Source organism: Pseudophryne corroboree, chromosome 2, assembly GCF_028390025.1.
Source record: "Pseudophryne corroboree isolate aPseCor3 chromosome 2, aPseCor3.hap2, whole genome shotgun sequence".
NCBI classification, from domain to species: Eukaryota; Metazoa; Chordata; class Amphibia; order Anura; family Myobatrachidae; genus Pseudophryne; species Pseudophryne corroboree.
Window position 1 is genome coordinate 271,316,467 of NC_086445.1, and position 11,643 is coordinate 271,328,109.

General features: G+C 46.5%; 1 long non-coding RNA gene across 1 annotated transcript; it reads left to right on the plus strand.

Annotated features, from left to right (window-relative positions):
- The first annotated feature begins 3,074 nt into the window (after positions 1-3,074).
- Positions 3,075-10,564, plus strand: LOC135015608 (uncharacterized). Its single transcript, XR_010213831.1, has 2 exons — positions 3,075-3,381; positions 10,005-10,564. It is a non-coding gene; the product is annotated as an uncharacterized LOC135015608 (long non-coding RNA).
- The last annotated feature ends 1,079 nt before the right edge of the window (positions 10,565-11,643 follow it).

The window sequence follows — 11,643 nt, forward strand, 5'->3', positions numbered from 1 at the left end:
GAGGGGGAAAATGCTCTGTTCCTGGACTTTCCTGGTAATGTATGATTGCCATCACCTGTGGTGAAACACCTTTCTTATCAATTTACTAGCTCACCACAGGTGATGGCAATCATACATTACCAGGAAAGTCCAGGAACAGAGCATTTTCTCTCTCATGGAGAGGGTCAGGTAGACAAGTATGACATACCTTTATACCCCTCATGTGCCTTCCCCACCCCCTTACAGGTGTCTCACACCTTGTGAATTAATTAAAAATCATTAAGCACACACTGTTCAAATCAGCCCCTGTGAGGACTACTCATATGAGCAAGTCACAGCTGAGTTTGGTCCCTAGAATAAGATCAGACTTTTTTTCCCTGCTTCGTTTATGTTGCCAAAAATCTTTCATCATTAGACAGTATTGTCAGTTAGGGGTATTCTGTGAAATGTGTTAGTGACTATTAAGAGTACTTACTTCTGGAGAAACATTTCAGTTGGACCACTAAAATATAGCATCACCATAACATAGGGGTAAATGTATGATACCACCACATATCGTGCTGGTATCACTCTTCCCGCTTCGACTCCAAGGTGAAACGGAAAGCGCTAGCACCAAGATGTATTAACAATTTGGCTGCCAGAGAGGGAGAGTGAAAACTCCCCCATCCGGCAAAGCCTGTAAGTGGCCACAGCGCATGAGACTAGTGCTGATGCACTGTGTCTCTCCCTCCCAGCCGGCTCACTGGCATGCGCAAGATCTCACAAGTCTCGCGAGATCTCACATGCAGCCTGGAGCCGGCACCCACCACAGCCAGGGACAGCGCTGTCCCTGCTGTGGAGATTGGGCAACAACACCTGCAGTGGTCCAAAACGATAGCTGCAGAAGTCTGGACGGTCAGTTCAACTGACCGTTCATATATTGCCTGCCACATTGGAATGCTTTTAGATAGTAGCACTGATATGCATATAGCGCCTTTGTCATTTTGCACGCACCGCCGCATTAATATATGGGGGTGAAGCAGTAACAGCACTGTTACCGCTTCTCCACAATAATGACAGAAAATACATTTACCCCATAATGCTACCCAGGGCTTAAAGTGGTCCTGGAGAGGTGGTGGAACTCATTTACCCTGACACCTAACCCCCTTCCCTACTCACATTAAGCAGAGCCAGGGCCAGTGCTAGTGTTTTTGGCACTCCCTGCAAACTATAAATTAGTGCCCCGCTTTCCTTACTTTATAAAGGGACATTAATCTCACAAAGAGGCGGCATGTTCACACAATAGTACCCCCCAATGCAAATTACACCACACAGTAGCACACTCTTATTCACATTACACTGCATTTAGTGTCCCTGATTTACATTACACCACAGAGTAATGCCCCTTATTCAGGTTATGTCACTCATTAGTGCCCCTTATTCACCTGACACTACACAATGGTACTCTTTATACACGTTATGCCACACAGTAGTGCCCTTTATATATAATGCCCACAGTAGTGCCTCTTATACACAATTCCCACAGTAGTAGTTCCCCTTACACATAATGCCCACAGTTGCATTGCTCTTTACACATAATGACCACAGTAGTGCTGCTTATACATATAATGCCCACAGAAGTACCGCTTATACACAAAATGTCCACGGTAGTAGTGCTGCTTATATACAGAATGCCCACAGTAGTAGAGCCGCTTATACATAATGCCCACAATAGTAGTGCCCCTTACACATAATGGCCACAGTTGTATTGCTCCTTACATAAAAATAGTAGTGCCGCTTATACACATAATGCCCACAGAAGTGCCGCTTATACACAAAGGGGGTCATTCCGAGTTGATCGCTAGCTGCCGTTGCTTGCTGCATAGTGATCAGTGTAAAAAATGGCTAATCTGCGCATGCGTACGTATGCACCGCAATGCGCACGCGCGACGTACGGGTACAAAGAGCATTGTGGTTTTGCACAGGTTCTAGCAAAGCTTTCACTCACACGGCCAAACGCAGGAAGATTGACATGAAGTGGGCGTTTCTGGGTGTCAACCGACCGTTTTCAGGGAGTGTTTAGAAAAACACAGGCATGTCGGACAAAACGCAGGCATGGCTGAGCGAACGCTGGGCGGGTGTGTGACTTCAAAAGCCGTCCCTCCGTCATTAGAATCGACACACACGAACAGTAACTACAGGGCTGGTCTTGTTTTGCACAAAATGATTTTGCAGGTGCTCTGCTGCACAAGCGTTTGCACTTCTGCAAAGCAAAAATACACTCTGCCCAGTGGGCAGCAACAATGCGTTTGCACGGCTGCTAAAAACTGCTAGCGAGCGAACAACCCGGAATGACCCCCAAAAATGTCCACAGTAGTGCTGCTTATATACAGAATGCCCACAGTAATAGTTCCCCTTACACATAATGACCACAGTAGTGCCACTTATACGCATAATGCCCACAGTAGTAGCACCACTTATACATATAATGCCCATGGTAGTGCCCCTTATACACATATCTGCCTCTGCCACTCCAGCAGCTCACCGCCTGTGTCCCTCCAGCAGCTACATGCCCTGTGTCCCTCCAGCAGCTTCCCAGCCTCTCTTGTCCTCCAGCCCACTCTCATCTTGTCTTCAAGATGCACAAAGCCTGCTCCTCTTCATGACTCTTCTTCACTTCAGCAGCGGTGACAGCATGACATCACATATGCTGTGCCAGAACAGAAAGCCACTGGGACCTGAGGAGAGGATGAATGTTGTCCAACATACCGCTGTAGATGGAGGAGGACCATGGAGCCAACAGGACCTGATGAAGGGGGAGGTGGCTGCAGCACATCAGTAACACTAGTGCTGCCTGCATCATCTATTAACATAGGTGATGGGGCGAGCTCTTTTGTTGGAATTACTGTTCGGGGCAATGGAGTAGGTGGAACTAGTTCCCCCTACCATTACAGGTGGTGGAACTCAGTTCCACCCCGTTTCCCCCCACTTTAACCCCTGATGCTACCCACAATATAAGTGAAATGTGCTACTTCCTCCATATATGTATAGGCGTGATCCTGGAGCTCATGTTATGATTTAAATTTTCCAGCAGTTGGGATATATGCCATGCGGCACTATCTGGCACAGGTCTGGTTGCTTGGCACCAGCCAACAGCACATGAGGCACCTGGACCTGCTGTGATTCAAACGTAGACCTGAAGTGACAGTTGGTGTCTCCCAGCGCAGAGACCTGAGAGGAGCTGCTGTATCTGAGCCTCTTCCAACAGTCCTGTTGACCTTTCCAGAGTCCAATTTGCGAGTATTATTGCTACCATGCAATTTTTTGTGGTTCCCCAACCTGTGACATTTTTACCAGTCCATCAGGCTACCAAGTACCAATATGTTCATGGTGCCTCATCCCAAAGACATATCGAGGGAGCTGGTAAGTTGTGAAGCTGCGAACATTTGTGCCTGTAGTAAATAGCCATGCTAGAATTAATTACATGAAACACAGGGAAATAGTAGAAATACAGGTTGAGTATCCCTTATCCAAAATGCTTGGGACCAGAGGAATTATGGATATCGGATTTTCCCGTATTTTGGAGTAATTGCATACCATAATGAGATATCATGGTGATGGGACCTAAATCTAAGCACAGAATGCATTTATGTTACATATACACCTTATACACACAGCCTGAAGGTCATTTTAGCCAATATTTTTTATAACTTTGTGCATTAAACAAAGTGTGTGTACATTCACACAATTCATTTATGTTTCATATACACCTTATGCACACAGCCTGAAGGTCATTTAATACAATATTTTTAATAACTTTGAGTATTAAACAAAGTTTGTGTACATTGAGCCATCAAAAAACAAAGGTTTCACTATCTCACTCTCACTCAAAAAAGTCCGTATTTCGGAATATTCCGTATTTCGGAATATTTGGATATGGGATACTCAACCTGTAGTCACATTGTTTAAGGTTAATGGGAGTAATTCAGTACAAATGGATATAGTTATTCAAAGGACATATATTTGTAAATATGTTGTTCTTATTCTTTAATGCTAAGATGCAAACATACACATCTCTATAGAGCCAACTTATCAATCCATCTAAATGCCAAGTAACAGCAACGTTTAAAAGGTTTAAGAAGATTGTTTTGAATGAGGAAACATAATTACATAATTATTACATTATATATATATATATATATATACACACACTATATATGTATATAGTAGCAGGACTTTTGCCCAAGGCGCCGCCTTCCGGAGGGCGCCGCACCATGCCAAGATCCGCTACTGTGACCCCCGCTGTGTCCCGCCGCTACCCGTCTAGTTTCCCTTCGTGGAGAGGACCTTTGCTGTGCGGTGCGCGATGACGTCATCGCGCACCGCACAGCATTGTGGGACTGACACAGACGCTAGGGGTCATAATTGACCTCTAGTGTTTGTCTATGCTGTGCTATGGCGTCTCTCCCATAGATCCGAGGAGAGGAGCGGTGCCGGCGGAGGTCTGCAGCGGTCAGGAATCAGGAGCAGGGATGGTAAGTATTAATTATTATTTTTTTGTGTAAGCGGCGCTACTCCTACAGGGGGCACAAATGGGGGCACAACTCTACAGGGGGCATAACTGACCACACCCCCTGTATGAAGCCACGCCCCTATTTTTCCACCCGGGGCGCCAAAAGGGATAGATATTTATATATATATATATATATATATATATATACACATATACATATACACACACACATACACTAGCTAACCTTTCTGGTGACTATACCCTGATACCCTGAGACCGCTGGGGTTTTACCGCAGCTGCTGGGTTTTAGTGTTCAGTTACAGGACTGAAAATGGGACTCGGTGACATCTATAGAAATCACTATGTCTTTTTTCTCACACCTCCAGAGCAAGTCTGATTTTTCCTAATATCATTATTTGTAGGAAACATCAGTGGAATTTGCTCAATGCCCCCCCCCCCACCCTTCCCCCATCCCTCCCCCATGGAATAATTAAGCAATTGGTAGTTCCCAAGCTGCTTAATTAGTCAGTAATTACTCACCTTCCGAAGCAGGGTTTTCTTCTTCCAACATCGGGAGCTGGTCCTCTATAGCAGCGGTGAGTATGCAGTGCGTGGGGTGTGTGTGAGCGCCTGCAAGTGTGCATGACTGTGTATGTGTGAGTGAACCCCAATGTGTGTGACTCCCCCACCCAAAGTGTAATCCCCCCTGGAGCTGGCAGCCAAGAGAACTACAACTCCCAGCAGCCCTTGCATCTCCCAGCACCCACAGAACCTCCCAGAAAGCTCCCTCCTCAGTGACAAGATGGAGGGGAGACAACCGGAGCCCAGGACACACCAGACAGGTGAGTATGTTTTTTTTAATCATGCGCCACATGGTTTTCTTTGCCGAGAATCCCGCAACCACTTTTTTTATTGAATATCATGAGTATCGGGAGTGCGTATACCCGCGGTAATCCAATATTGGGCGCGAGGTAAGCAAGGTTTTTTACCTCACTAAACCTCGCTCCCAATTGCATTCCTCCCCTAGTATCACATTTGCATGTGTTATACAAAATAAAAGACTCACCAAATATTGCCTTTTTACGGTAAATATAGCCCTACAAGTAGACTTTGAAAGTAATACACAGGCATATGCAAAGTTCTGGACACAAATTAACAAAGATGCAACCTACTAAAAACAGCACTAGACTAAACAAATATAAGCAAAGCCCCATACACACTAGACGAGAAAGTGAAAGTTCTTGCTCAGAAGGGCCAATCTGAGCGAGATCTTTCACAGTCTCGTCCAGTGTGTACACTCAATGTCATTAATAACGACCCCATCCCTCGTCTGAACATGTACAGATGAGGGAGGTCCTGGTTAACGACAGCCATGCTGCTGTCATTTCATTTGAGTTCTGGCGGCGGTGCCCCATCCTCCTGCTACACTGTGCTGTAGCCGCAGCTCTCTCCCGTCTCCCCGCTGCTCTCCCCGTCTCCTCCTCTCAGTTCCCTCATCTCAATCACACTTTTTTTAAAGTCGGATTGAGATGGTCAGGAACGGCCAAATCCTGTCGGATTTCGCCATTCATTGAATAGCCCTTGTTGGATCCATTCCAACAAATGCATGTCGGAATGGATCCGACTTTAATATACCCAATGGACTATTGAATCATTGGTGATGGCATGTGTCTGGTTCTTGTGGCTTTTTGTGCCTATGTTTAATTTTATGTAAAACAGTACATACAGATGGCAACTAATCTGGGGAAAATGTAATTCCTTCTGAAGGGATGGAATGGGTGGAACAGGGCTGGCTCCAGGCCTACTAGCACCCTGAGCGAGAAAATTTCAAAGCACCCCCTCCCATCCTCTATGGAAAAGTGGGTGTGTCCTCATGGGAAAGTGGGCGGGGCCTCACAAATTCATATTATCAACCTATAAATATATTTTCGCACCCCCTCTACGCACACAATTAGCAGCCTTACACATAACAGCCACAGTAGTGTTCCTTACACACAATGCCTCCAGTATAGTGCCAGCTACACATAATGTCTACAGTAGTGCAGTGCCAGATAGACATGATATACCCCCAGAAGTGCCAGCTACACATGACATGCCCCCCAGCAGTGCCAGCTACACATGAAATGCCCCCCAGCAGTGCCAGATAGACATTATATACCCCCCAGCAGTGCCAGCTACACATGATATGCCCCGCAGCAGTGCCAGCTACACATGATAGTGTTCACTCTAGGATTTTTTTAGGGCAGGGTGCTGATCACGGGGAGGGCACTTTTTGCATTTGGGAGGGCACATTTTTAAGTTAGTAGGGCAAAATTATGTACATACCGTATTGCTTGGTGCACTGCCGGCGAAATCATGGACAGTGCGCGCGGAAGGCGCGCATCAAAAATTTAGGGGCGTTGCTTCGTGGCCACATAATAGTGGCAATTCGCATTACACCACACAGTAGTGCAGCTAATACACATTGCACCAGATAGAACCTCCTATACACACTGCGACAGGTAGAGCACATTATACACTTTGCGCCAGGCAGAGCACGTTATACACTTTGCGCCAGGTAGAGCACTGCGACACATTGCACTAGGTATTGCACTGAGACAAGGGAACACTACATGATATGCCCCCCAGCCGTGCAAGCTACACATGATATGCCCCCCAGCAGTGCCAGATGCACATGACATGCCCCCCAGCAGTGCCAGATGCACATGACATGCCCCCCTAGCAGTGCCTGATACATAAATGCCCCCACAGTGCCAGATACATAAATGCCCCCACAGTGCCAGATACATAAATGCCCCCACAGTGCCAGATACATAAATGTCCCCACAGTTCCAGATACATAAATGCCCCCCACAGTGCCAGACAGATAAATGCCCCCCACAGTGCCAGACAGATAAATGCCCCCACAGTGCCAGATATGCCCCCACAGTGCCAGATACATTAATGCCCCAGACAGTGCCAGATACATTAATGCCCCCCACAGTCCCAGATAAATGACCCCACAGTCCCAGATAAATGACCCCACAGTCCCAGATAAATGACCCCACAGGGCCAGATACATAAATGCCCCCACAGGGCCAGATATGCCCCCCACAGTGCCACATATGCCCCCAGAGTACCTGCTGTGCCGCTATGAGGGAGGGGGAGTGCTGCTGTAGATCTGTGCGAGCCGGTGCCTGAAACTGAAAGTGATCTGTGCGCGCTGTGCGGCGCCGGTGTCTGATATCAGACGCCGGCGCCACATAGCGCGCACAGATCACTTTACAGGCGGTGCGGGACGGAGAGCTGGACGGACAGCTGCTACAGGACAGGGCCGGCTCCAGGCTCCGACATGGCAGCGCCAGCGTGTGGCGCCCTTTAAGGGTGGCGCCCTGCATGGGCGCTCGAGTCGAACATGCCTGGAGCCGGCCCTGGGCTGGAAATAGATGGATGGTACTGGTTATATGTTATTACACATTTGTTTGTGCAGAAAAATCACTCTCAATAAAACACTATGGTCTACACATTTAAGAAATGAAATAAAGATAAGTGTATCTATGGAATATACAGTAATACTGCAATGCACCTCTGTATTACTTTGGTTTGTAAATTATCCTATTGGTTGAGGGCAATAAAAGTTCCCTCTTTGCACTTAGTAGGGTGTTTATGGTCATTATCTTGTCTATTTCTCACTTTGGTGGTCATTCCGAGTTGTCAGGTCTCTGGTTTTGTCTGTCCCCGGCGGGGGTGCTAGTGGGTCAGTGTTGGTGCGATGTACAAAGCGGGGAGGCAGTATGAAAGTCCTGCGCATAAGTGCTGATATTTATTAATGCAAAGCAGATGGTATAATACTGAATACAATAGAAACCGGTAATGTGGAAAACTGTGACAGGTAACTGAATCCAAACAACATAAAAGTCTCTTGCAGCAGAACGTAAAATAACTTGATAATGAATGCAGGTGAAATAACAGAACTCCAGTAGTATTTGGAAATACACAGTCTCTGAATAACACAGGGTAAACTCATACTTGCCTACCTGACCCTCTCCATGAGGGACAAAATGCTCTGTTCCTAGACTTTCCTGGTAATGTATGATTGCCATCACCTGTGGTGAGCTAGTTAATTGATAAGAAAGGTGTTTCACCACAGGTAATGGCAATCATACATTACCAGGAAAGTCCAGGAACAGAGCATTTTCTCCCTCATGGAGAGGGTCAGGTAGGCAAGTATGGGTAAACTGATAATGGTTAGGGAAGTAGAACTCCGGAATATATGAGTAACTCACAGTCTCTGTAAAGCACAAGTCCATATAGCCACACTTAAGCTAAAGCAGGAGACAGTCTCTAAGCCAGTAGATGTTATACGGCTGAGTTGCACAGATGGTATGCTGACAATTAGTGCACAGGTAAGTAATGAGAAAGAACACCTGAGGAGAGTCTCTTACTGCTGATGGGTTTGAAGCTGGATGTAGCTGAAGTCCGGAGTAACAGAAGAGCTGTAGAAATGGAAGCTGGAACAAATGAAGTGTCCACAGGGGAACGCTGGAAACAGGAACGCAGGAACTGGGAGAACTAGACACAGGGTATGTGACTCGTTGTCCGTGGCGATGAGAGTGAGCCCCGGACAGGAACTTATACCCCTTGCTCTGCAGTGATTGGTCGCAGTGTTCTGGCTGGAAACACAGGGCTGGATTAGATGCCGGGGTTAGCTGAGTGCAGGTGTCATAGCAGCAATCCACACGGACCGGATGCCGGCACACAGCGGAACACAAACGCAGGACCAGACTCAGGGGTACTCAGCGACACGGGAGATGACGCTCGCGGTCAGCGCATCCATACAGCAGCGACTGGGGCCATGACCTCCGGAGGCCTGCACACCAGCGTGCTGGTAGGTGAGATGCAGCTGACCGCCGATTCCTGACACGAGTTGTTTGCTCGCTATTTTTAGCAGATTTGCTAATGGGCTAAAATCCGGCAGTTCTGCGCATGCGTATGCACAGCAGGGCGCACGCGCTAAGCAATTTTACACAACTATGCTATTTTACTCACGGGCAAACAAAGCTTTTCAATAGCTCTGCTGATCGTAGTGTGATTGACAGGAAGTGGGTGTTTCTGGGCGGAAACTGGCCGTTTTCAGGGAGTGTGCTAAAAAACGCAGGCGTGCCAGGTAAAAACGCAGGAGTGGATGGAGAAACGGAGGAGTGGCTGGCCGAACGCAGGGCGTGTTTGTGACATCAGACCAGGAACTAAACGGACTGAGGTGATCGCAATCTAGGAGTTGGTCTGGAGCTACTCAGAAACTGCAAAGAAATACTTAATAGCAGAATTGCTAATCTTTCGTTAGCAATTCTGCTATGCTAAGATACACTCCCAGAGGGCGGCGGCTTTGTGTTTGCATTTCTGTTAAAAGTAGCTAGCGAGCTAACAACTCGGAATGAGGGCCTTTGAGCTTCAGAATTTGAATCTGCGATATGTGGAAACTGTTTACTTAAATGCAAATGTTATTGTTTACCAACAACTCATTTTCTTTTTCTCACATTTGTCTTTTCCTCAGCACATACCTTGGACACATATAATGGCAACTCTTTAAATACTACCTGGCCACAAGTGGTTTCTGCACAGGATTCTTTGCGTTACTATGAGCCCCTACACCCAGTCACTGCCTGTCCTGAGGCCCTCACAAGGTATGGCTGGCATCAAAGGCCTCATACAGGACCATACTGGCCGTGTAATTCATTGGTGCAGACACCATACAGCGCCCAAAGAGGCAATATCGAACCAAAGGATATGACTGGGCATGCTCAGCACCCTGGACTGACACAGATGCTTTATATTCCACCTACTGAGAGCCAGGTCACCAGGGGACAAATGCAGCAGCAGTGGTTGTCCAGTATGAAGAAGACAGCACCCGGCCATATCAATCCTATACCTGCAAGATCTGTGATGGAGTCTCTTCCCAGTGACCTCCTTTCTCCTGACTACACAGATCCTGATGTCTCCATGATGATTGCCAGCATGGATTATTTCTATAATGTCAGCACATATGAAATCACAAATATGGTTGCCTCAAACACCAGCAGTGACCCATGTAAATAAACATCTTATTGTATTTATTCTCTTCTGTGTGGATAAATTACTTTGTAATCAATGTTTTTATTTGTGGTTGTGTCCAGATGTAGAATATAGGCACTTATAATTTTTTTTATTACCAGTTATTTATATAGCACACACATATTCCGCAGCGCTTTACAGAGAATATTTTGGCCATTCACATCAGTCCCTGCCCCAGTGGAGCTTACAGTCTATACTCCCTACCACATGCATACACTTACACACTAAGGTTAATTTTGTTGGGAGCCAATTAACTTACCAATTTATTATTGAATTATGGGAGGAACCCGGAATACCCGGAGGAAACCCACTTAAGTACGGGGAGAATATACAAACTTCACACAGTTAGGGCCATGGAGCAAATTGAACCTATGACCTCAGTGCTGTGAGCAGGGCTGCTATCACAAATTGTGGGGCCCGGGACTGACAAAATAGACAGGGCCCCACCCTCCCGAAAAAAAGATTCTGCTGCACTGCTCCACCCCTATGTGATGTCATACATTGTGACATTACATATTGGTGAAGTGTTGTGGACCTACAAGAACTGTTCACAGAGAGCTGATGCACAGGTAAGGCTTGTTTTAAGGAGTCCTCCCTGCGCATCAGCCTGCTATTGATTAACATACTGGTGCAGCTCTACAGGTGTTGGCGGTAGGAGCCAGGGGTGAGCATTCCTGTCTGTATGGGCCCGGGACACCAGTCCCCACAGTCCCCCTCCTGATGGCTGCCCTGGCTGTGAGGCAGTAATGCTAGCCAGCCCATTGCGCCATCTGTACTTCCCATGTTTACACTGTAATATATAATTTTTTTCATCCATCGTGGGTTTTTTTCTAGAAACTTAGATTTTACTTTTCAATAACTTTTAATGTGTAGATTATTGCAAAAGTGTATAGTTGCTATATGTCCTATTATATTTTTTCCTAAGGCTTTTTGTGTCTCACTTTATCCATCACCAGAGATCTATAGTATGTCATGTAAACAGAGTCATCAGTAGCTGTTGGACTGAAAAAGTGTTGCCAGTGGAGACACGTAAGCACCCTATACTTAGGTACGTATGGAAGGTCACTGGCTTATCGGTGTTA